Raw genomic sequence first — 26,682 nt, 5'->3', positions numbered from 1 at the left:
CAATTACTCAACGTCTATTAGTCAATGACTTAACAAAATAAACTTTAGCACTCTTTTGCTCTATTTTGAATAGTTGTAGTTCTCCACATTAACTGTCACATTGATATCACCACTGACAACACACCACTTTGTAACAGCACCAAAATATGAAAAAAGCATTTTACATGTTTCAGAAGTAGTTGCATTAGCAAAAAATAAAGTCCTGTTTTCTTTACACGCTAGCTTTTCTGTATACATGAATCTCTCTGTGTACACTAGCCACTCAATATAGACTAGCCTCTCTGTCTTCTGTATACTGGTGCCCGTAATCTATATACACTAGCCTGCCTTCTTTTTACAATAGTCTCGGTGTCCCAGCCTCTCTGCATACACTAGCCTCACTGATTTCCCCAGACTGTCTTCTGTATACACAAGTCTATCTGTAAAAAAAATAGCCGGTCTTCTGCATACTCTAGCCTCTCTGTGTAACACAGTCTCTCTCTGGATTCCCTAGCCTACATCTCTGCATACCCAGGACCTTCCTCTGTATAATCTAGCCTATCTGTATACACTAGCCTGTCTTTTGTACAAATTAGCTTCTCTGTAGCCGGTCTTCTGTATACACGAGCCTCACTGTCTACTATTGGTTGTCTTTTGTATACACTAGCATCTCTTTATACATTAGCTCTCTGTATACCCAAGCCTCTCTGTATACACTAGTCCACCGGTATACACTAGCAAGTCTGCATACACTAGCCTCTCTTTGTAACTCAACTTCTCTCTCTGTATACCTTAGCCTCCATCTCTGCATACCCAGGACGTTCTTCTCTATAATCTAGCCTATGTGTATACACTAGCCGGTCTTCAGTAGACATTAGCCTCCCTGTATAAACTAGCTGGTCTACTGTATACACTAGTCCGTCTGTATACACTAGCAAGCTTGCATACACTAGCCTCTCTGTGTAACCCAGCCTCCATCTCTGCATACCCAGGACGTTCTTCTCTATAATCTAGCCTATTTGTATACACTAGCCTGTCTTTTGTACACATTAGCCTCTCTGTATAAACTAGCCGGTCCTCTGTATACACTAGTCCATCTGTATACACTAGCAAGTATGCGTACTCTAGCCTCTCTCTATGTATACCTTAGCCTCCATCTCTGCATACCCAGGACGTTCTTCTGTATAATCTAGCCTATCTGTATAATCTAGCCTATCTGTATACACTAGCCTATCTTTTGTACACATTTGCCTCTCTGTATAAACTAACCGGTCTTCTGTATACACTAGTCCGCCTGTATACACTAGCAAGTCTGGGTAACCAAGCCTCTCTCTCTGCATACCCTAGCCTCCATCTCTTGCATAAACCAGGACCTTCTTCTGTATAATCTAGCCTATCTGTATACACTAGCCTGTATGCATACTCTAGCCTCTCTCTCTGTATACCCTCGCCTCCATCTCTGCATACCCAGGACGTTCTTCTGTATAATCTAGCCTATCTGTATACAATTGCCTGTCTTTTGTACACATTAGACTCTCTGTATAAACTAGCCGGTCCTCTGTATACACTAGTCCGTCTGTATACACTAGCAAGTCTGTGTAACCAAGCCTCTCTCTCTGCATACCCTAGCCTCCATCTCTTGCATAAACCAGGACCTTCTTCTGTATAATCTAGCCTATCTGTATACACTAGCCTGTCTTTTGTACAGATTAGCCTCTCTGTGTAAACTAGCCAGTCTACTGTATACACTAGTCCATCTGTATACACTAGCAAGTCTGCATACTCCTGCCTCTCTGTGTAACCCAGCCTCGCTCTCTCTCTCTGTATACCCTAGCTTCCATCTCTGCATACCCAGGACGTTCTTCTGTATAATCTAGCCTATCTGTATAAACTAGCCTGTCTTTTGTACACATTAACCTCTCTGTATAAACTAGCCGGTACTCTGTATACACTAGTCCGTCTGTATACATTAGCAAGTCTGTGTAACCAAGCCTCTCTCTCTGCATACCCTAGCCTCCATCTCTTGCATATCTAGGACCTTCTTATGTATAATCTAGCCTATCTGTATACACTAGGCTGTCTTTTGTACACATTAGCCTCTCTGTATAAACTAGCCGGTCTACTGTATACACTAGTCCATCTGTATACACTAGCAAGTCTGCATACTCCTTCCTCTCTGTGTATCACAGTCTCTCTCTCTGTATACCCTAGCCTCCATCTCTGCATACCCAGGACGTTCTTCTGTATAATCTAGCCTGTGTTTTGTACACTTTAGCCTCTCTGTATAAACTAGCCGGTCTTCTGCATACACGAGTCTCTCTGTATACCCTTGGATGTCTTTTGTATACACTAGCTGCTCTTTATACATTAGCTCTCTGTATACCCAAGCCTCTCTATACACTAGTCCGTCTGTATACACTAGCAAGTCTGCATACACCAGCCTCTCTGTGTAACCCAGCCTCTCTCTCTGCATACCCAAGATGTTCTTCTCTATAATCTAGCCTATTTGTATACACTAGCCTGTCTTTTGCACACATTAGCCTCCCTATATAAACTAGCCGGTCTTCTGTATACACTAGTCCGTCTGTATACACTCTAGCCTCCATCTCTGCATACCCAGGACGTTCTTCTGTATAATCTAGCTTATCTGTATACACTAGTGTATACAGACAGACTAGTGTATACAGCGGACCGACTAATGTGTACAAAAGACAGGCTAATGTATACAGATAGGCTAGATTATACAGAAGAACGTCCTGGGTATGCAGAGCGCTCAGCTTCAAGGTATGGCCAACGTGAGTAATATGAGGGACACTCCTCACCCCCGCCCCCACCTACCAGATCTGAGTTTCATCCCCTTGCCCTCTCTGCCCCGGTCATCTGGTGGCAGTTTTATGCACTCCCTGGCCCCCACCCATTCATAATCCTTACCGACCTTTCTTTCCGCTGCTCACAGGAACACACTGAATGACTTGTCTAATTAACCAACTTGTACAAGACACCGCTATCCTCCTGTCTGACACCGGTCCCCCTTGGAGGCTTTACCCCTCACTGTTTGGGTGGTCCCTGCCTCTCCCTGGATGCTCCACATATACCACAACGACATTGTCAGAGGGGCACCACTTGACAGGACACGGGGCTTTCATTCCGGTGGCATCTCCCATTGGAGGAAGGGATGATGGCCCCAACCCCTTGGCAGCAGGTTCTTTCATGTACAGACCAGGGCGGCTCATCTTCCCTTCTGGAGTCTTGACCTTAGATGGGGGAGTTGCACTTTGGGGGGTCTGAGTGATACCTAATGCGCTGTACTGGAAGGGCTTGACATTCCCGCATATGTGTCCCCTCCCCCTGGATGCGCCCCTTGTCCCCCCCTCTGACTCCCACCTACTCTTTGCTGACATTGCCTTCTGCAGCTTTCGGGGACCCTGGATGACTTATTTATTGAGCCTATTGGTACGAGACACTGCTTCCCACCAGGGTGACTCTGGACCCCCCTGGAGGATTTACCCCTTACTGTTTGGGCGGTCCCAGCCTCCCTCTGGATGCTCTACACAGCCCCCGATGGCGATGCAGGAGAGACACTAATTGGCGGGCCCCAGGACTGCTGCTCGGGTGAAGTCTCCCGTTGGATGGAGGGATGGTGGCCCCAGCCCCTTGCCTGCCGGATTTTCCATGCACCGACCAGGGCTGCTCCTCTTTCATCTTGATGTGGTGACCATGGAGGGGAGGAGTTGAAATTTATGGGGTCCGGGTGTTTGCTGGTGGGAGTGCGCTAAAGGACTTGACATTTCTGCATGTTTGTCCCCTCTCCCCTGTTTCCCCCCTCCCTTCCCCCCCTTCCCACCCTTTCCTTCCCTCCTTTCCCTCCCCCTTTCCCCCTTCCACTCCCCCTTTCCCCCCTTCCACTCCCCCTTTCCCCCCTTCCCTGCCCCTTTTCCCCCCGGGGCGTGGACAGGGGAGAGGGGGTAAGGAGAGGACAATCTGCCAAAGGGAGAAATGCATTTGTTCGGGGACTGCATGTACTTTAGGGGTATGGGATGGGGGGTGGTGGATCCCATTCTGTGATGCCTTTTCTGTTGTGACGGGCTCCCTCGTGCATGCCTATGTTTAGGGCGAGCCGAGGAGACCCCTCAGTGCTGACAGTTATATGCTCTACCTCTGTTTTGGTTATACTATTGTTTTTTGTTTCTTTGATGTTACTGATTGTCTTTTATTTGCATACCGGTATCAGACGTGACATTTACCACTGCCGGGACTGGGGGGACTAGGATTCGGGGGCTCCCTCTCCGACCTGTCTACCCAATAACCCAAGTAGGACAGCGCTTTAAACCCAGTGTACATCTGGTAAGCGCTATAGCATAATTGTGCTGTTTTAGTATACCCTTCCTGTACTGTTGAGTGCGGACAACCCTTAATTTCCCTCTCCCCCTGGGGTTGGGGTGCCCGGCCTCTTTTTCCCTTTACCTTTCCTTCCATTTGCCCTTCCTTTCTCCCCCTTAGTTCCCGCCATGCATTACCTACCCAAAACCTACCTTGGTTCAACTTTCTTTGCTTTTCTCTGACGTCCCCCTCCCCCTCCCCGAGGAGCGATGGCAGACTCAGTCAAGGTCACCTCTCTAAACGTTAAGGGACTGAACTCCCCTGAAAAATGGTGGATCCTCCTGTGAGAACTGAACACATCCTGTACTGATGTGGCCTTTATACAAGAAACACATTTTAAAAATACTAGCCTCCCCTTTCTATGGTCGAGATCCTTCCCTAAGGTCTACCACTCTACTAACCCCTCCTCTCCATTCTGATCTCTAGCAGGCTCCCCTGGGTTCTCCAGGATTCTCTGGTGGACCCTGGGGGCCAATATCTTTTTCTTAGGGGCCACATTGGAGAGCGCCTTTTTACATTTGCCACTGTGTACGCTCCCAATGATCACCAAGACACGTTCCTCAGAACTACCCTGCACAGATTATGTGACTTTCGGGAGGGCCAATTGATATTAGGTGGGGACTTTAATGTCCCCTTTCGCCATCGGTTGACACTTCTGCCTCTTGCTCCTCGCTCCCTACCCCTCACCTAGGTCTCTATTCTGGCACCTTAATGAGAGCCTCCTCCAGATACCGGAAGTTTTAGCAGATGTGACCAGGGAATTGGACCTTTATTTCCAAGAAAACTAAAGCAGGACTGTGACCCGGGGATAATTTGGGAGGCTCACAAGTCAGTACTCCGCAGGGTACTTATCAGGCACGGGGCGCGCATCAAACGAACACGGAAGGAACAGCTTGCTAATCTGTTTCGTGAACTTGCCTCTGTGTAAGCGAAACATAAACATACCCCCTTACGGACCTTAGAGATTGAATTGGGGACACTCCATACCCATATTGCTGTCCTACTCCATTATAAAGCGAAAGCGGCACTCCAGTTTTGTCGTAAACTGACGTAGGAATCAGAGGACACATGCAGAAAAATCTTAGCCAGGTCGGTAAAGGAGTTGAAATTTGGCTCTTACATACCACAGTTGATAGATGAGAATGGCCAGAGGGCCTCTACCCCAACCCAAATAGTCGAAGTCTTTGAAAAATGTTACTCTGATCTCTACAACCTGCCCGATTCAGGGTCTGGACAGGACAATATAGACAGATATGTAACCGGTTCTGGTCTACCAACCCTCTCATCGGAATCACGGGAGTACTTGGAGGACCCGATCACACTGGAAGAAGTCCAGACGGCCGTGGGACCTACGAAGGTGGGTAAGGCTCCGGGCCCTGACGGATATACCGCACAATACTTTAAGACCTTCCTCCCTATTCTCGGCCTGCGCTTGGTGAATTTATTTTCCTGAGGATACCCTTAGAGCCCACATCTCGTTGATAACTAAGGAGGGCAAGGACCCAGGCCTATGTGGGAGCTACAGACCCATTTCCCTCCAAAATTCGGTCCTAAAACTATTCTCTAACTCCTCGCCACGTGATTGGCACATCACTTGTAGTCCCTTATACATATTGACCAGTTAGGTTTTATTCCCACCAGGGAAGATAGGGACAACACCACTAAGGTGCTTACCCTGATCCGTAAAGCAAAGTCATCTGGGACCCCTTGTCTTTTCATGAGTACTGATGCCGAGAAGGCTTTTGATCGGGTCAAATGGACATTAATGTTCTCGGTCCTTCGCCATATAGGTCTGAGTGAACGGATGCTGGCATGGATAAGTAAGATATACTCACGTACTTACATTCCACCGGACATCGCGCGTACGTTTATGTTGAACTTCCCCCCACCCCTTGTCACTAAGATCCGCAGTTTGCTTCACGGGTGGCATTCTGGCCTCCATTCCTGGTTCAGCAGATGCAATCTCATTAAAATGAACATACTCCCTAAATTTACTTATCTTTTCCAAGCTCTCCCGATCCAGATTCCAGTCCTGTTTTTTAAGCAAGCTCAATCCTTGCTCACTCAATTTAACTGGGCCCACAAAAATCCCAGACTTAAGCGGTCACAGCTGACATTGTCTAAACAACAGGGAGGGTTTGTTCTCCCTAACTTGCGACGCTACTACCTGGCCTCCCATCTGGGGCATGTATTGGACTGGAATCGAAACAAACTTTCTAAGCTCACTCCCGAATTCCGCTAAGAAGCGCCATGTGGTGCTATAAGTATTCCCCCACAGAATTTATGTCACATCCCACTATAGGGGCTTAGTTGAAAGTCAGTCACCTGATCGCTACCCAAAACACACTCACGTCTTTGACTTCCCCCCTATTCCCTATACGTGGCCATCCAACCTTTGAACTGGGGACCCACTTAGAAATTCCAACCTAGACAATGCGTCTAAATTCGTCATTGATGGAAAATGGCCTTCTTTCTCAACCCTAACAGATCCGACAGGGCTTTTCCAACTGCCTTTTTGGAGAGCGGCGCAACTACATCATTTTCTCCATTCCATCCCCAATCCTCAAACGTTCGCCCGCCCTCAGTCGGAGTTTGAGACTCTATGCAGGAGCGAAGGCCCTTTGGCCCACATTCTCTCTCAAACAGGTTACCCACACTTAACCTGTCTGTCCAACTGGGAAAAGGACCTTAATTGCTAATTTTCCCCAGCACAGAGACAACGCATTATCACTTTGGCTCTCAAAATGTCGCTGTGCACGAAGATACAGGAGACGAATTTTAAACTTCTCACCAGGTGGTATTTGACACCATCAAAGCTGCAGAAATGTTTCTCCTCTTCCTCGAACATATGCTGGAGGTGTGGAGAAGAAGAGGGCACGTTGCTGCACATTTTTTGGTCCTGCCTCAGCTTGGTGGACTTCTGGACAGAGATCCGATGCATAACACAAAAATTCACAGACTTCTCCATCCAGGAAGAGGCTGCATTCTTTCTCTTGCACCATTCACAGATTCCCATTAAAGTGGAGGGCCGGTTATAAAAAAAAAAAAAAAAAAAAAAAAAAAGTCAGCAGCTGCAAACACTGCAGCTGCTGACTTAACAAACACACTCACCTGTCCAGGGCGCCCGCGATGTCGGCCGCCCGAGGCCGACCCGTCCCTCGGCTCTCGGGTCCCAGCGCCGCCATCACTTGTAAGGGAAACAGGCAGCGGAGCCTTATGGCTTCACTGCCCGTTTCCTACTGCGCATGCGCGAGTCCCGCAGCTACTGCGCATGCGCGAGTCCCGCAGCGCTTTCTGAATGGGACGCGCTGTGTTCTGGAACACACAGTTCCCAGAACACAGCGCGACTCATTACCCAGAAGACGCTGCGACGAAGACAGAAGACAGAAGATCTCCGCGGAGGAGGAAGAGGAAGATTAGGAGAAAGTGCCTAGCAACAGGCATTTCTGGTAAGTAAAAAAAAAAAATTTTTTTCATTTTTTTTTTTTTTTAGATTTTTTGTAATTTTTAAAATTTTTTTGTTTTTCAGGGTGGCCCTCCCCTTTAAGAAGTACAAAAAAATCTATTTTACGGCATGTGATAAATGCGGCGAAATCCTGCATCCCTCTCTATTGGAAAAAATGTTCCCCCCCTTTCATTACCCACTGGCTTAGGAAAATAGAGGACATTAAAAAAAATGGAGGACTTGATCCTCACATCACAAGGTATACAAGAATTTTTTAAAAAAACCTGAGACATCTGGAATACCTTTATATTCTTGCTGGAAGGATGTCGCCTGCTATCGCCTTAGTGCTCTGAGCTTTCCTTGACTGGCCCCTTGGACAGTGGCTGCCATCGTGTCTCGTCCCCTCTTCTCCTTTTCTGATCTTTCAACCCTTCTCTTTTCTGCCTACCTCCCCTATCTCTCACCCCCTCCACCCCCTCTCTCTTTTGGAAAGAGTGGAAAATTGGGAATGACGGCCCCACACCCCCCTCTGGATGGATTATGCCGGAGGGACCTGGGGGTTTGTGTGACCCTGGATCTTGGTACAGTACTTTATCCGTGCCTCGAATCATTGTGATTGATGGAAGGCAGACTCACAGTTGCGAATATACCTGTATCAAGTATTGTTCAGCTGCTTTTTGCTCTGTATTTCTCTGTTGCATTATGTACTCGGGGGACCGTCTTCCCCTATTTGGAGAAAAAATTATATTTGAAAAAAAAAAAGAAGCCTACGACACCTGGTATTCCCAGGCGGTTTCCCATCCAGGCATTAACCAGGCCTGCTGGTCTGCTTAGCCTCCAAGATCAGACGAGATGGAACAGATTCAGGGTGATGTGGCCGTAGCCGATATCTTCAGGCACTCTCAACTCTCTTGACAAACACCAAGATGGTCACCTTGGAAACAAGCGGAAAAAAATAGGTCAATGGCCACAACATAAAAAGATGCCTACGGCATCTGGAAATCCCAGGCGGTCTCCCATCCAGGTACTAAACTGGTCCCAACCCTGCTTAGCCTCTGAGATCAGATGAGATTGGGCTCTTTTAGGGTGGTGTGGCCGTAGGAGATTTCTTCAGGCACTCTCAACCTTGACTAACGCCAATATGGTCACCTTGGGAAACAAACAAAAAAATCAAGTCAACGCCAACAACATGAGAAGAAGTCTACAGCACCTAGTATTCCCAGGTGGTCTCCCATCCAGGTATTAACAAGGCCCGACCCTGTTTAGTCTCTGAGATCAGATGAGATCTGTTGCTTTCAGGGTTATGTGGCCATAGGCGAGCTCTTCAAGCACTCTCAACCCTCTTGACAAACACCAAGATGGTCACCTTGGTAAACAAACAAAAAAAAAAAAACAAGTCAACGCCAACAACATAAAAATAAGCCTTCAGCACCTAGTATTCCCAGGTGGTCTCCAATCCAGGTACTAGCAAGGCCCGACCCTGTTTAGCCTCTGAGATCAGAGGAGATCGGGCGCTTTCAGGCTTATGTGCCCATAGGCAATCTCTTTGGGCACTCTCAACCCTCTTGACAAATGCCAAGATAGTCACCTTGGGAAACAAGCGAAAAAAAAACAGGTCAATGTCAACAACATAAAAAGAAGACTACGGCACCTGGTATTCCAAAGCCATCTCCCATCCAGGGACTAACTAGGCCCAACCCTTCTTAGCCTCAGAGATGCGAAGAGATAGGGCTCTTTCAGGGTGATGCTGCTTTAAGCCCTTGGGAAACAAGCGAAAAAAAAACAAAACGAATCAAGGCCAACAACATAAAAAGAAGCCTACAATAACTGGTATTCCCAGGTGGTCTCCCATCCAGGTACTAACCAGGCCTGACTCTTCTTAGCCTCCAAGATCAGATGAGATTGGGTGCTTTCAGAGTGCTCGGACTCTTTCCCCATCACTAATGGGACGAGGCAGGGGTGTACTCTGTCTCCCCTAATTTTTATTCTGACACTGGAACCACTTATGTGTCACGTTCGGAATGACCCGAATATTACTGGCATATCCAAACCCTCGGCACACCACAAAATTGCGGCATGCGCTGACGATCTAATTTTTTTCGTCTCCAATCCACACATTTCACTTCCCAATATACTCGCGGCTCTCCGGCGATACGGCAGCCTATCAAACTATAAAATCAATTGCACCGTTGGCTGTATTGAATATATCGGTCCCGGATGGTGAGGCCAGGAGGCTACGCTCCGCTTTTCCATTCTACTGAGCTGAAAAATCTATACGTTACCTGGGCGTTGACATCGCAGCGGATTTGGCGCAATTGTACCCGCTTAATTTTGTCCCTCTCCTGAATAGACTGAAATCTGATTTGGGAAACTGGCATGCTTTAACACTGACCCGGTTCGGGCGCTGTAATGCATTCAAAATGACGGCCCTCCCGCGGATCTTATACTTGTTCCAGACATTACCGATCCGGTTACCCCCAATTTTTTTCAGACAACTGCAGCTGCTGCTCCGGGACTTTATTTGGGCACGCAAACCGCCCAGAGCCCGTTTGCAATTGCTTGCCAGACCAAAGGACAAGGGGGGTCTGGGTCTCCCAGATCTGAGACAATACAACAGAGCGACTCTGCTAGCGAGAGTCGTTGATTGGCATTGTAATGGCCCACACAAGCAGTGGGTGGAGATGGAGATTGAGGATGGATCCATTCCCCTATTGACCTCCCCGTGGCTCCTGTCCTCCCTACCAAAAGACCTCAGAGATCACCCCGTAGTGGGAGCTACGTTGGCTGTTGTGCGGAGGTTGTTCCGCTGCACACACATTGCTCCCCTGCCGTCACCAATGACTCCGGTTATAGGTAATCCAGACTTCCCACCGGGATTTACCAACAATAAACTGCGACAGTTGACAGTGGTGGGGAAACAGCGTCTGGGAGAGGTGTGGCCCTCGGGAGGGCTCCCGACCACGCAAACTGTCGCCGAGCTTTCTGACCCTCCGCTTGAATTGTTTAATGCTTATCAACTTCGTCACTTTCTTCTGGCCATACAAAGGGCCCCCTACACTCCTAGAGACCTGACGCCCTATGAGTCATCTGTCACAAAAAGGAACCTGTGCGACACACCCTCTCCCTCCTGTACAACATATTAAGTAGTCAGGAGGAAGAGTCGACCCCACCATTTATCCACAAATGGGAGATTGCATTTGGCAACACATTTACCCCACAACAGATAGGGAAGATCCTGACATTAGTACATAAAGCTTCCATCGCAAACCAATATCAAGAATCAGGATACAAGATAGTCTCACGCTGGTATAGAGTCCCATACCTTCTGAATAAAATGAATAGATCGATCCCGGATGTTTGTTGGAGGTGCAATTCAGATACGGGGACCATGGGACACATTTTCTGGGCATGCCCGGCCTTGAGGAACTTTTGGGTGGAGGTGACCGGGACGATAAAAACTCTCAGAAATGTAGATATCGCAGACAACCCAGCAGCGTGCCTTCTACACTTGACCGAACAGCCTGTTCGAAAATACAAAAAAACCCTCACGATGCAACTCCTGAACGCCGCCCGGGTCTGCATTCCCACACTGTGGAGGCAGCCTCAGCCCCCATCCAAGGTGCTGTGGTATTCCAAAGTCAATCATATTCTCCGGATGGAAGAATTGACCGCCACCCTTCACAACACTGAAGAGGCATTTAGTGTTACATGGAGGCCCTGGAGGTATTTTACTGGTACTTGAGACTACATTCGGGAGGTGAGCAGCGCCCCTGTCCCAGAAAACGACTGAACATTTAACGTTTACCTACGTAGGCCATGTCTGCCCTGGGTGGCATTCCCCCCCCCCCCCCTCATTTTTTGTCTTTATTTTTCTATTTTTCCCCGCCGCCATCCCCCCCCTCCTCTCTCTCCGTCTTTGCACTCTCTTCTTCCCCCGTCCTCCCTTTTGACTATGCCTTGTCTCCTTACTAGCCTTTGGGACCCAGAAGAACCCCAGGGTTCTGGACACGACCGGCTCATATTTTACTCTGGTTCACGTAGGTCATGATAAGCTGGCTCGCTGTGGTCCCAGTTGTTCTCCATGATTACATTTGTCCGAACGGAGCTGCATTAGTTATACTGTACTACATGTCGGAGGTGGGGTTTCTCTCTTTTCTGCATGAAACTCTAGGACTCCCCTCTGAGAACCCAGAGTTATTTGGCTGCCTATTTTTTGTTACCATGTAATTGTGACCCTGGGTCATGCTGTATGGTTGACTGTTACATTTGTGTTGTTCTACTTATACTTAGTAAAAGAATAAAACAAAAAATAAAAAATAAGTCAATGCCAACAACTTAAAAAAAAAGCCTATGGCATCGAGAAATCCCAGGCGGTCTCCCATCCACGTACTAACCAGGTCCCAAACCTGCTTAGCCTCTGAGATCAAATGAGATTTGGCTCTTTCAGGGTGATGCAGCCATAGTAGATTTTTTCAGGCACGCTCAACCCTCTTGACAAACGCCAAGATGGTCACCTTGGGAAACAAACAAAAAAAACAAGTCAATGCCAACAACATAAAAAGAAGCCTACCGCACCTAGTATTTCCACGCGGTCTCCCATCCAGGTATTAACAAGGCGCATCCCATTCTAGACTCTGAGATCAGCGGAGATTGGGCGCTTTCAGGGTGATGTGTCCATAGGCAATCTCTTTGGGCACTCTCATCCCTCTTGAAAAATGCCAAAACCCTGGGAAACAAGCGAAAAAAAACAGGTCAACGCCAACAACATAAAAAGAAGAATACGGCACCTGGTATTCCAAGGCCGTCTCCCATTCAAGTACTAACTAGGCCCAACCCTTCTTAGCCTCTGAGATCAGAAGAGATAGGGTGCTTTCAGGGTGATGTGGCTCTAAGCGATCTCTTTAGGCACTCTCAACCCTCTTGACAAATGGCAAGATGATCACTTTGGGAAACAAGCGAAAAAAACAGGTCAACACCAACAACATAAAAAGAAGCCTGCGGCATCTGGAAAACCCAGGCGGTCTCCCATCCAGGTACAAACCAGGCCCAACCCTGCTTAGCCTCTGAGACCAAGCGAGATTGGGCGCTTTCAGGTTGTTGTGCTCGTAGGCAATTTCTTTGTGCACTCTCAACCCTCTTGACACATGCCAAGATGGTCACCTTGGGAAACAAGGGAAAATAAAACAGGTCAACGCCGACAACATAATGAGAAGCCTATGGCACCTGGTATTCCCAAGCTGTCTCCCATCCAGGAACTAACCAGGCCCATCGCTGCTTAGCCTTCGAGATCAGATGAGATTGGGCTCTTTCAGGGTGATTTGGCCGTAGGCACTCTCTTTGGGCACTCTGAAGCCTCTTGACAAAGGCCAAGATGGTCACCTTGGGAAACAAGCTAAAAAAAACAGGTCAAAGCCAACAACATAAAAAGAAGCCTACGGCATCCAGTATTCCCAGGCGATCTCCCAATCAAGACACTAACCAGACCAGATCCTTCTATGGCACCTGGTCTTCCCAGGCAGTCTCCCATCCAGGTACTAACCAGGCCTGACGATGCTTAGCCTCTGAAATCAGACGAGATCGGGTGCTTTCAGGTTGATGTGGCCGTAAGCGTTCTCTTCAAGACACGCCCAACCCTCTTGACAAACGGCAAGATGGTCGCCTTGAGAAACAAGCAAAAAAAACAGGTCAAAGCCAACAACATAAAAAGAAGCCTATGGGCTTACAGTGGACCCTAAAAGATGGGACCCACTAGCTCTGTCATGGTTCGGACGCTGTAATGTGTTGAAGATGAACGCGTTGCCACGACTTCTGTATCTACTACAAGCCTTACCTATCAAAATACCCCAGACTTTCTTTCATGCGGTTCGCTCAATCTTTATCAAGTTCCTCTGGCGTGGAAAACATATGCGTATTGGTAGGGCAATGCTATTGCGACCGAAATTGCGGGGAGGTATTGGCTTCCCGGACCCTGCTCTATATTACACAGCGACGCACATGACACCGGTGTTGACTGGTGCCGGTGTTCTGCCATATACTGTCCGGCCATGATATAGTGTCTGCGCCGTACTGCGCATGCGCAGTACGGAGCAGACGAAGCTTCGGAGATTTTCATGCGCGGTGAGTGGAGGTGGTAGCCCCACCATCCAAGTGGACATAGGGTTGTGAATATTAGAGGGCCCCTCGCAGGCGAGCTTCGCTCGCCACGCTTCGGGCTTGGCCTCGCTGCGCATGCGCAGTACACAGCGGACACTATCCGATGGGGGACCATATGTGATAAGACACCGGCATGGGGAACTGAAGCTATGGGTCAAGCTAGAGCAGGAGATGGTGCGGGTTCCACTGGCTGGTCTGCCTTGGGCGGGGAGGCCATTGGAGCCCTGTGTGACTACTCACCCGTTAATTGGCCCCTCGCTCGCCGAGATGGATAGTTTTTTTCACCTTTCCCACCTGACTAACTTTCCTTCTCCTATGACCCCAATTATTGGACATCCTAGATTCCCTCCGGGCCTGTCTGACCAGGATTTTACCAGGCAAGCCCCGAAAGGGCTTCTGAGAGAAGCCCTATTTCTTGGACCCACGGGCTTGATTCCCATGGGGACCATATTGCTAGAGCAAGTACCTGTTGCATTGGATATATATATATATATTGGACCTATATGTTTCAGGGTGGCCTGCATAACGTGCCAGGCCACCCTGTCAAAGGCCTTCTCCACGTCCGTTGACAACATAAGCAAGGGCCTTCCCTGTACATGCGCCGCATGGATTAAATTGAGGACTCGGGCCGTATTGTCTCTAGCTTCCGACTTATTTTTATTTTTTTGCTTGTTTCCCAAGGTGACCATCTTGGCGTTTGTCAAGAGGGTTGAAAGTGCCTGAAGAGATTGCCTACAGGCACATCACCCTGAAAGCACCCGATCACGTTTGATGTTGGAAGCTAAGAAGAGTCAGGCCTTGTTAGTACCTGGAGGGGAGACCGCCTGGGAATACCAGGTGTCGTAGACTTCTTTTTATGTTGTTGGCGTTGACCTGTTTTTTTTCCGCTTGTTTCCCAAAGTGACCATCTTGGTGTTTGTCAAGAGGGTTGAGAGTGCCTGAAGAGATTGCCTATGGCCACATCACTCTGAAAGCACCCAATCTCGTCTGACCTTGGAGGCTAAGAAGAGTCGGGCCTGGTTAGTACCTGGATGGGAGACCACCTGGGAATACCAGTTATTGTAGGCTTCTTTTTATGTTGTTGGCGTTGATTCGTTTTTTTTTTTTTGCTTGTTTCCCAAGGTGACCATCTTGGCATTTGTCAAGAGGGATGAGAGTGCCCAAAGAGATCGCTTACAGCAGCATCACCCTGAAAGAGCCCTATCTCTTCTCTTCTCTGAGGCTAAGAAGGGTTGGGCCTAGTTAGTACCTGGATGGGAGATGGCGTTGGAATACCAGGTGCCGTATTCTTCTTTTTATGTTGTTGACATTGACCTGTTTTTTTTCGCTTGTATCTCAAGGTGACTATCTTGGCATTTGTCAAGAGGGTTGAGAATGCCCAAAGAGATTGCCTATGGGCACATAACCCTGAAAGCGCCCGATCTCCTCTGATCTCAGAAGCTAAACAGGGTTGGGCCTTGCTAGTACCTGGATTGGAGACCACCTGGGAATACTAGGTGCTGTAGGCTTCTTTTTATGTTGTTGGCCTTGACCTGGTTTTTTTTTCACTTGTTTCCCAAGGTGACCATCTTGGCGTTTGTCAAGAGGGTTGAGAGTGCCCAAAGAGATCACCTACGGCCCCATCACCCTGAAAGCGCCCAATCTCGTCTGATCTCGGATGCTAAACAGTGTCGGGCCTGGTTAGTACCTGGATGGGAGACCGCCTGGAAATACCAGATGCCATAGGCTTTTTTTTTTTTTTTTTTTTTCTTATTTAGTAGTATGCGACATACAATGCAAAGGCAACTTCACAGAATGTGTGATACAAATAGTTACAAACAAACGATCATATTGCATGGATATCAGAGCCAATGGTAAGATGTCCGAGGAGAATAGCACGTGTACAGCTTTGCGGTCATATCAAGATGAGATTAAAGCTCCATCTCGTTGGGATCCTCTACCACTTAAAATATTATTGATACTAGCCCTGCTACCTTCGAAGAGTTTAGATATCCATAGATAGAGGAAGAGTATTGTGTAGTAGTCAAATGGGGTCGGAACATACCATTTTCTTTTCCCTTTTTTGAGTTAAGAAGGGAAATAGTAGAACTGAAAGGAGGGAGAAGGGGAAAGAGAAGATTGGGGAAGGAAATGGCAGAAAAGGAAAAGAAGGGGTAAGGGGGTGTCGTGGGTAGAGTGGATAGGATGGGGTCCCCTCCCAGGGAGCAAGAGACGCCCTCGGCTCACCAGCTCATCAGCTGTCCAACGTTTGGAACAGCGATCTCCAACGATCACCATGAGCTTACTATGTCTCGCGGAGGTATTCTTCCGAAAAGCGAAACTGGGTCCAGTAGAACCATCTGTTCCCATGCTCCTCCGTTTTATCCCTCATTGTGGCAGTCAGGTCTTCCATTCGTTCAATATCATTAACCCTTGCGAACCACTGGGTCACCATTGGAGCAGATTGCTCTTTCCACTGACTTGGGATGCAGGCCCTAGCTGCCTTGAGGAGATGTTTAAGTAAGGACTTATGATAACGCTTTATCGACATAGGAGTTAGATTGAGAAGAACTGCTGCGGGATCATTGGCTAAGGAAATGTCTGTGAACTTGTGGATGAGTCTCAGGACAGGCTGCCCGAATGTTTGTAATTTAGGGCATTCCCAGAAAATGTGGAGAATGGTGCCAGCCTGTTGCCCACAGCGACAGCAGCGGTCAGATTGACCGGGGAATATTTTGGCCAACACCACCGGTGTACGATACCAGCATGTGATCAGCTTATATGAGATCTCCTGATATTTACTGCAGAGTGACGACTTATGGGCGAAAAAGAGTATTCTGTCCTTCTGTGGTTTGGAGAATGTAGTTTGTAAGTCCCTTTTCCATTTAGCTAGGAAGGGTGGATCCGTGGAGGATTGTGCATCTGTCAGGATTAGGTAGGACCTAGAGAGGGAACCATGAATTGGGCCATCATCCAGGCAAAGTTCCTTGAAGGGGTGGAATTGTCTAGAGAAGAACGAATGGTTAGGTAGTGATCCGAGGAAATGGATTAGCTGTCTAGCTCTCCAGCTATCCAATGCAACAGGTACTTGCTCTAGCAGTATGGTTCCCATGGGAATCAAGCCCGTGGGTCCAAGAAATAGGGCTGCTCTCAGAAGCCCTCTCGGGGCTTGCCTGGTAAAGGCCTGGTCAGACAGGCCCGGAGGGAATCTAGGATGTCCAATAATTGGGGTCATAGGAGAAGGGAAGTTAGTCAGGTGGGAAAGGTAAAAAAAACTATCCATCTCGGCGAGCGAGGGGCCAATTTACGGGTGAGTAATCACACAGGGCTCCAATGGCCTCCCCGCCCAAGGCAGACCAGCCAGTGGAACCCGCGCCATCTCCTGCTCTAGCTTGACCCATAGCTTCAGTTCCCCATGCCGGTGTCTTATCACATATGGTCCCCCATCGGATAGTGTCCGCTGTGTACTGCGCATGCGCAGTACACAGCAACACAGATTCCAAAAATTGCGAGCATGAACGGCACCTGCGCACTGAGTACAGGTTCTATCCCCACTATCCAAGTGGACTTAGAGTTAGAATATAAAAGAGCCGAGCGCAGCGAAGCCAAGCCCGAAGCGTGGCGAGCGAAGCTCGCCTGCGAGGGGCCCTCTAACCACTTTCAGACCGGACCAATTTGCTTGTCAAAGACCAGACCACTTTTTGCGATTCGGCACTGCGTCGATTTAACTGACAATTGCGCGGTCGTGCGACGTGGCTCTCAAACAAAATTAACGTCCTTTTTTTCCCACAAATAGAGCTTTCTTTTGGTGGTATTTGATCACCCCTGCGGTTTTTATTTTTTGCGCTATAAACAAAAATAGAGCGACAATTTTGAAAAAAACGCATTATTTTTTTACTTTTTGTTATAATAAATATCCCCCAAAAATATATAAAAAAACATTTTTTCCCTCAATTTAGGCCAATACGTATTCGTCTACATATTTTTGGTAAAAAAAATCGCAATAAGCGATTATTGATTGGTTTGTGCAAAAGTTATAGCGTTTACAAAATAGGGATAGTTTTATAGCATTTTTATTAATAATTTTTTATTATTTTATTTTTACTAGTAATGGCGGCGATCTGCGATTTTTATTGTGACTGCGACATTGTCGGGGACCCATCGGACATTTTTGACACATTTTTGGGACCATTGTCATTTATACAGTAATCACTGCTATATAAATGCAGTGATTCCTGTGTAAATGACACTGGCAGTGAAAGGGTTAACCAGTGGGTGGCAGTGTAGGGGTTAAGTGTTCCTAGGGGAGTGTTACTAACTGTGGGGGGGTTGGGCTTTCATTTAGTGTACACTGATCTCTGCTCCAATCACATGGAGCAGAGATCAGCGTCACTAGTTGCTAGGCAGAATGAGAAAATGTTGTTTATACAGCATTTCCTCACTTCCGCCGCTCCGTGAGACGATCGCGGGGATGCCCGCGGCGATCGAGTCCGCGGGTCCCGCGACCGGACTCACGGGGGTCCCGACCAGCGTGGGAGCGCGCCGCCGGCGGCGCGCTCCCGATGGCACGGCGGCAACGAATATTGGACGTACATGTACGCCAATATGCCTGCCCGTGCCATGCTGTCGACGTACATCGTCGTGCGCTGGTCGGGAAGTGGCTAATATTCACAACCCTATGTCCGCTTGGATGGTGGGGCTACCACCTCCACTCACCGCGCAGGAGCCGTTCAGCTTCGGAGTACACAGCGGACACTATATCATGGCCGGACAGTATATGGCAGAACACCGGCACCAGTCAACCACCGGTGTCATGTGCCTCGCTGTGTAATATAGAGCAGGGTCCGGGAAGCCAATACCTCCCCGCAATTTCGGTCGCAATAGCATTGCCCTACCAATACGCATATGTTTTCCGCGCCAGAGGAACTTGATAAAGATTGAGCGAACCGAATGAAAGAAAGTCTGGGGTATTTTGATAGGTAAGGCTTGTAGTAGATACAGAAGTCGTGGCAACGCGTTCATCTTCAACACATTACAGCGTCCGAACCATGACAGAGCTAGTGGGTCCCATCTTTTAAGGTCCGCTGTAAGCCCATAGGCTTCCTTTTATGTTGTTGGCTTTGTCTGTTGTTCTCAAGGCGACCATCTTGGCGTTTGTCAAGAGGGTTAGGCGTGTCTTGAAGAGAACGCTTACGGCCACATCAACCTGAAAGCACCCGATCTCGTCTGATTTCAGAGGCTAAGCAGCGTCAGGCCTGGTTAGTACCTGGATGGGAGACTGCCTGGGAAGACCAGGTGCCATAGAAGGATCTGGTCTGGTTAGTGTCTTGATTGGGAGATCGCCTGGGAATACTGGATGCCATAGGCTTCTTTTTATGTTGTTGGCTTTGACCTGTTTTTTTTAGCTTGTTTCCCAAGGTGACCATCTTGGCCTTTGTCAAGAGGCTTCAGAGTGCCCAAAGAGAGTGCCTACAGCCAAATCACCCTGAAAGAGCCTAATCTCATCTGATCTCGGAGGCTAAGCAGCGATGGGCCTGGTTAGTACCTGGATGGGAGAAAGCTTGGGAATACCAGGTGCCGTAGGCTTCTCATTATGTTGTCGCGTTGACCTGTTTTTTTTCCCTTGTTTCCCAAGGTGACCATCTTGGCATGTGTCAAGAGGGTTGAGAGTGCACAAAGAAATTGCCTATGGGCACAACACCCTGAAAGCGCCCAATCTCGTTTGGTCTCAGAGGCTAAGCAGGGTTGGGCCTGGTTTGTACCTGGATGGGAGACCGCCTGGGTTTTCCAGATGCCGCAGGCTTCTTTTTATGTTGTTGGTGTTGACCTGTTTTTTTCGCTTGTTTCCCAAAGGGATCATCTTGGCATTTGTCAAGAGGGTTGAGAGTGCCTAAAGAGATCGCTTACAGCCACATCACCCTGAAAGCACCCTATCTCTTCTGATCTCAGAGGCTAAGAAGGGTTGGGCCTAGTTAGTACTTGAATGGGAGACGGCCTTGGAATACCAGGTGCCGTATTCTTCTTTTTATGTTGTTGGCGTTGACCTGTTTTTTTTCGCTTGTTTCCCAGGGTGACTATCTTGGCATTTTTCAAGAGGGATGAGAGAGCCCAAAGAGATTGCCTATGGGCACATCCCCCTGAAAGCGCCCAATCTCTGCTGATCTCAGAGGCTAGAAAGGGTCGCGCCTTGTTAATACCTGGATGGGAGACCGCCTGGAAATACTAGGCTTCTTTTTATGTTGTTGGTGTTGACTTGTTTTTTTTGTTTGTTTCCTAAGGTGACCATCTTGGCATTTGTCAAGAGGGTTGAGCGTGCCTGAAAAAATCTACTATGGCTGCATCACCCTGAAAGAGCCAAATCTCATTTGATCTCAGAGCAGGGCCGGCGCTACCACTAGGCGAAGTAGGCAGCCGCCTAGGGCGCACTACCACCTAGGGCGCAACTACGGCCTCTGCCCAGTGTGAGCTCCTCTTCTGCTCTCTCGCCCCCCCTGTGGTGTTCCACCGGCGCCACCAATCCCCCATGTTTCCCGCTGAGCGCCCCACCGTACTCATCTCACAGCGCCGCTCCGGGACTCCTTTGCTCCAGCCTGTCCCTCTGGAGCTGCGCTGTGTGTCTGTGTGAGTGCAGCGGAGGGGCGGGGCTCGGCGGAGATGGGAGCTTCGAGAGGTCGGTCAGCTGACCTCCTGCCCGGCGGGGACATCATGGAGCGGGGTTGACGGCGCTGGCCTGGTCCCGGCGGGGATATGATGGAGGCGGAGCGGATGGATGGCGCTGGTGTGGCCCCGGCGGAGCGGGTGGACGGCGCTGGTGTGGCCCCGGCGGAGCGGATGGATGGCGCTGGCGTGGCCCCGGCGGAGCGGGTGGACGGCGCTGGCAGTGCGGAGGAGTCGGAGAGGCCCGGTGGGATGATGGTCGCTGAAGGCAGCATCAAAGAGCAGAGGTAAGGAGGAGGATGGATCCATTGAGCTGTATGGAGGGGGTTTGTGTGTGAGTAATGCAGGAAGTAGGAGTCAGGTAGGTCAGTGTGATGTGTGTCAGTGTCATGCCAGTGTGGTGTGTCTGTGTATGTGTCATGTCAGTGTGATGTGTCTGTGTATGTGTCATGTCAGTGTGATGTGTCTGTGTATGTGTCATGCCAGTGTGATGTGTCTGTGTATGTGTCATGTCAGTGTGATGTGTCTGTGTATGTGTCATGTCAGTGTGATGTGTCTGTGTATGTGTCATGTCAGTGTGATGTGTCTGTGTATGTGTCATGTCAGTGTAATGTGTCAGTGTATGTGTCATGTCAGTGTAATGTGTCAGTGTATGTGTCATGCCAGTGTGATGTGTCAGTGTATGTGTCGTGTCAGTGTATGTGTCATGTCAGTGTAATGTGTCAGTGTATGTGTCATGTCAGTGTAATGTGTCTGTGTATGTGTCATGCCAGTGTGATGTGTCAGTGTATGTGTCGTGTCAGTGTATGTGTCATGTCAGTGTGATGTGTCTGTGTATGTGTCATGTCAGTGTGATGTGTCTGTGTATGTGTCATGTCAGTGTAATGTGTCAGTGTATGTGTCATGTCAGTGTAATGTGTCAGTGTATGTGTCATGCCAGTGTGATGTGTCAGTGTATGTGTCGTGTCAGTGTATGTGTCATGTCAGTGTAATGTGTCAGTGTATGTGTCATGTCAGTGTGATGTGTCTGTGTATGTGTCATGTCATTGTGATGTGTCTGTGTATGTGTCATGTCAGTGTATGTGTCATGTCAGTGTGATGTGTCTGTGTATGTGTCATGCCAGTGTGATGTGTCTGTGTATGTGTCATTCCAGTGTGATGTGTCAGTGTATGTGTCATGCCACTGTATGTGTCATGCCAGTGTGATGTGTCGTGTCAGTGTATGTGTCGTGTCAGTGTAATGTGTCAGTGTATGTGTCGTGTCAGTGTATGTGTCATGTCAGTGTATGCGTCAGTGTATGCGTCAGTGCCATTTTATGTGTCAGGGTATGTGTTTTCAGGGTATGTGTTTTCAGGGTATGTGTTTTCAGGGTAGGTGTCAGCGTGATGGTCAGTGTAGGTGTCAGCGTGATGGTCAGTGTAGGTGTCAGCGTGATGGTCAGTGTAGGTGTCAGCGCGATGGTCAGTGTAATTGGCAGTGTAGGTGCCAGGTGGGTTGGTGTAGGTGCCAGGTGGGTCGGTGTAATTATCAGGTGGGTCAGTGTAGGGGTCAATGTGATGTGAGTAGTGCAGGAAGTAGGAGTCAGGTGGATTAGTTTATGTGTCAGGGGGTCAGTGTAGGGGTCAGATAGGTCATGTGTAGCAAGGGCAGGGTAAGGTGGAGTCATGGGCGCAGCCGGGGGGGGGGTGGCAAAATTAGGTTTTCGCCTAGGGTGTCAACGATCCTTGCACCAGCCCTGTCTCAGAGGCTAAGCAGGGTTGGGACCTGGTTAGTACCGGGATGGGAGACCGCCTGGGATTTCTCGATGCCATAGGCTTTTTTTTTTAAGTTGTTGGCATTGACTTATTTTTTTTTTTTTGTTTTATTCTTTTATTAAGTATAAGTAGAACAACATAAATATAACAGTCAACCATACAGCATGACCCAGGGTCACAATTACATGGTAACAAAAAATAGGCAGCCAAATAACTCTGGGTTCTCAGAGGGGAGTCCTAGAGTTTCATGCAGAAAAGAGAGAAACCCCACCTCCGACATGTAGTACAGTATAACTAATGCAGCTCCGTTCGGACAAATGTAATCATGGAGAACAACTGGGACCACAGCGAGCCAGCTTATCATGACCTACGTGAACCAGAGTAAAATATGAGCCGGTCGTGTCCAGAACCCTGGGGTTCTTCTGGGTCCCAAAGGCTAGTAAGAAGACAAGGCATAGTCAAAAGGGAGGACGGGGGAAGAAGAGAGTGCAAAGACGGAGAGAGAAGAGGGGGGGGGGATGGCGGCAGGGAAAAAAAGAAAAATTAAGACAAAAAGGGAAGGGGGGGAATGCCACCCAGGGCAGACTTGGCCTACGTAGGTAAACGTTAGATGTTCAGTCGTTTTCTGGGACAGGGGCGCTGCTCACCTCCCAAATGTAGTCTCAAGTACCAGTAAAATACCGCCAGGGCCTCCATGTAACACTAAATGCCTCTTCAGTGTTGTGAAGGGTGGCGGTCAATTCTTCCATCCGGAGAATATGATTGACTTTGGAATACCACAGCACCTTGGATGGGGGCTGAGGCTGCCTCCACAGTGTGGGAATGCAGGCCCGGGCGGCGTTCAGGAGTTGCATCGTGAGGGTTTTTTTGTATTTTCGAACAGGCTGTTTTTATTGTCCCGGTCACCTCCACCCAAAAGTTCCTCAAGGCCGGGCATGCCCAGAAAATGTGTCCCATGGTCCCCGTATCTGAATTGCACCTCCAACAAACATCCGGAATCGATCTATTCATTTTATTCAGAAGGTATGGGACTCTATACCAGCGTGAGACTATCTTGTATCCTGATTCTTGATATTGGTTTGCGATGGAAGCTTTATGTACTAATGTCAGGATCTTCCCTATCTGTTGTGGGGTAAATGTGATGCCAAATGCAATCTCCCATTTGTGGATAAATGGTGGGGTCGACTCCTCCTCCTGACTACTTAATAGGTTGTACAGGAGGGAGAAGGTGTGTTGCACAGGTTCCTTTTTGTGACAGATGGATTCATAGGGCGTCAGGTCTCTAGGAGTGTAGGGGGCCCTTTGTATGGCCAGAAGAAAGTGACGAAGTTGATAAGCATTAAACAAGTCAAGCGGAGGGTCAGAAAGCTCGGCGACAGTTTGCGTGGTCGGGAGCCCTCCCGAGGACCACACCTCTCCCAGACGCTGTTTCCCCACCACTGTCAACTGTCGCAGTTTCTTGTTGGTAAATCCCGGTGGGAAGTCTGGATTACCTATAACCGGAGTCATTGGTGACGGCAGGGGAGCAATGTGTGTGCAGCGGAACAACCTCCGCACAACAGCCAACGTAGCTCCCACTACGGGGTGATCTCTGAGGTCTTTTGGTAGGGAGGACAGGAGCCATGGGGAGGTCAATAGGGGAATGGATCCATCCTCAATCTCCATCTCCACCCACTGCTTGTGTGGGCCATTACAATGCCAATCAACGACTCTCGCTAGCAGAGTCGCTCTGTTGTATTGTCTCAGATCTGGGAGACCCAGACCCCCCTTGTCCTTTGGTCTGGCAAGCAATTGCAAACGGGCTCTGGGCGGTTTGCGCGCCCAAATAAAGTCCCGGAGTAGCACCTGCAGATGTCTGAAAAAGATTGGGGGTAACCGGATTGATAATGTCTGGAACAAGTATAAGATCCGCGGGAGGGCCGTCATTTTGAATGCATTACAGCGCCCGAACCAGGTCAGTGTTAAATCATGCCAGTTTCCCAAATCAGATTTCAGTCTATTCAGGAGAGGAAGAAAATTAAGCGGGTACAATTGCACCAAATCCGCTGCGATGTCAACGCCCAGGTAACGTATAGATTTTTCAGCTCAGTAGAATGGAAAAGCGGAGCATAGCCTCTTGGCCTCACCATCCGGGACCGATATATTCAATACAGCCGATGGTGCAATTGATTTTATAGTTTGATAGGCTGCCGTATCGCCGGAGAGCCACGAGTATATTGGGAAGCGAAATGTGTGGATTGGAGACGAAAAAAATTAGATCGTCAGCGTACGCCGCAATTTTGTGGTGTGCCGAGGGTTTGGATATGCCAGTAATATTCGGGTCATTCCGAACGTGACACATAAGTGGTTCCAGTGTCAGAATAAAAATTAGGGGAGACAGAGGGCACCCCTGCCTCGACCCATTAGTGATGGGGAAAGAGTCCGAGCACTCTGAAAGCACCCAATCTCGTCTGATCTTGGAGGCTAAGAAGAGTCAGGCCTGGTTAGTACCTGAATGGGAGACCACCTGGGAATACCAGTTATTGTAGGCTTCTTTTTATGTTGTTGGCCTTGATTCGTTTTGTTTTTTTTTCGCTTGTTTCCCAAGGTGACCATCTTGGCATTTGTCAAGAGGGTTGAGAGTGCCCAAAGAGATTGCCTATGGGCACATAAGCCTGAAAGCGCCCGATCTCCTCTGATCTCAGAGGCTAAACAGGGTCGGGCCTTGCTAGTACCTGGATTGGAGACCACCTGGGAATACTAGGTGCTGAAGGCTTATTTTTATGTTGTTGGCGTTGACTTGTTTTTTTTTTTTTTGTTTGTTTACCAAGGTGACCATCTTGGTGTTTGTCAAGAGGGTTGAGAGTGCTTGAAGAGCTCGCCTATGGCCACATAACCCTGAAAGCACCAGATCTCGTCTGATCTCAGAGACTAAACAGGGTCGGGCCTTGTTAATACCTGGATGGGAGACCACCTGGGAATACTAGGTGCTGTAGACTTCTTCTCATGTTGTTGGTGTTGACTTGATTTTTTTGTTTGTTTCCCAAGGTGACCATATTGGCGTTAGTCAAGGTTGAGAGTGCCTGAAGAAATCTCCTACGGCCACACCACCCTGAAAGAGCCCAATCTCATCTGATCTCAGAGGCTAAGCAGGGTTGGGACCAGTTTAGTACCTGGATGGGAGACCGCCTGGGATTTCCAGATGCCGTAGGCTTCTTTTTATGTTGTGGCCATTGACCTATTTTTTTCTGCTTGTTTCCAAGGTGACCATCTTGGTGTTTGTCAAGAGAGTTGAGAGTGCCTGAAGATATTGGCTACGGCCACATCACCCTGAATCTGTTCCATCTCATCTGATCTTGGAGGCTAAGCAGAGTCCGGCCTGGTTAATGCCTGGATGGGAGACCGCCTGGGAATACCAGGTGTCGTAGGCTTCTTTTTTTTTCAAATATAATTTTTTCTCCAAATAGGGGAAGACGGTCCCCCGAGTACATAATGCAACAGAGAAATACAGAGCAAAAAGCAGCTGAACAATACTTGATACAGGTATATTCGCAACTGTGAGTCTGCCTTCCATCAATCACAATGATTCGAGGCACGGATAAAGTACTGTACCAAGATCCAGGGTCACACAAACCCCAGGTCCCTCCGGCATAATCCATCCAGAGGGGGGTGTGGGGCCGTCATTCCCAATTTTCCACTCTTTCCAAAAGAGAGAGGGGGTGGAGGGGGTGAGAGATAGGGGAGGAAGGCCGAAAAGAGAAGGGTTGAAACATCAGAAAAGGAGAAGAGGGGACGAGACACGATGGCAGCCACTGTCCAAGGGGCCAGTCAAGGAAAGCTCAGAGCACTAAGGCGATAGCAGGCGACATCCTTCCAGCGAGAATATAAAGGTATTCCAGATGTCTCAGGTTTGTTTAAAAAATTCTTGTTTACCTTGTGATGTGAGGATCAAGTCCTCCATTTTTTTTAATGTCCTCTATTTTCCTAAGCCAGTGAGTAATGAAAGGGGGGGAACATTTTTTCCAATAGAGAGGGATGCAGGATTTCGCCGCATTTATCACATGCCGTAAAATAGATTTTTTTGTACTTCTTAATGGGAATCTGTGAATGGTGCAAGAGAAAGAATGCAGCCTCTTCCTGGATGGAGAAGTCTGTGAATTTTTGTGTCATGCATCGGATCTCTGTCCAGAAGTCCACCAAACTGAGGCAGGACCAAAAAATGTGCAGCAACGTGCCCTCTTCTTCTCCACACCTCCAGCATATGTTCGAGGAAGAGGGGAAACATTTCTGCAGCTTTGATGGTGTCAAATACCACCTGGTGAGAAGTTTAAAATTCGTCTCCTGTATCTTCGTGC

General features: G+C 48.5%; 9 pseudogenes; 6 read left to right on the top strand and 3 right to left on the bottom strand.

The window, feature by feature from the left end:
- Positions 1-8,787: 8,787 nt before the first annotated feature.
- LOC143937088 (5S ribosomal RNA) lies at positions 8,788-8,907 on the bottom strand (annotated as a pseudogene).
- Positions 8,908-9,002: 95 nt separating this feature from the next.
- Positions 9,003-9,121, bottom strand: LOC143936787 (5S ribosomal RNA; annotated as a pseudogene).
- A 3,894-nt stretch (positions 9,122-13,015) lies between these two features.
- Positions 13,016-13,134, bottom strand: LOC143936899 (5S ribosomal RNA; annotated as a pseudogene).
- A 1,772-nt stretch (positions 13,135-14,906) lies between these two features.
- Positions 14,907-15,025, top strand: LOC143936865 (5S ribosomal RNA; annotated as a pseudogene).
- A 321-nt stretch (positions 15,026-15,346) lies between these two features.
- LOC143936369 (5S ribosomal RNA) lies at positions 15,347-15,465 on the top strand (annotated as a pseudogene).
- A 101-nt stretch (positions 15,466-15,566) lies between these two features.
- LOC143936662 (5S ribosomal RNA) lies at positions 15,567-15,685 on the top strand (annotated as a pseudogene).
- A 3,718-nt stretch (positions 15,686-19,403) lies between these two features.
- Positions 19,404-19,522, top strand: LOC143937105 (5S ribosomal RNA; annotated as a pseudogene).
- Positions 19,523-25,207: 5,685 nt separating this feature from the next.
- LOC143936507 (5S ribosomal RNA) lies at positions 25,208-25,326 on the top strand (annotated as a pseudogene).
- Positions 25,327-25,421: 95 nt separating this feature from the next.
- Positions 25,422-25,541, top strand: LOC143936592 (5S ribosomal RNA; annotated as a pseudogene).
- Positions 25,542-26,682: the final 1,141 nt, after the last annotated feature.

This window comes from Lithobates pipiens, unplaced genomic scaffold (genome assembly GCF_037356315.1).
Source record: "Lithobates pipiens isolate NorthernLeopardFrog02 unplaced genomic scaffold, aLitPip1_a1.2 Scaffold_28, whole genome shotgun sequence".
NCBI lineage: Eukaryota > Metazoa > Chordata > Amphibia > Anura > Ranidae > Lithobates > Lithobates pipiens.
This window is presented reverse-complemented; position numbering and strand designations above follow the sequence as displayed.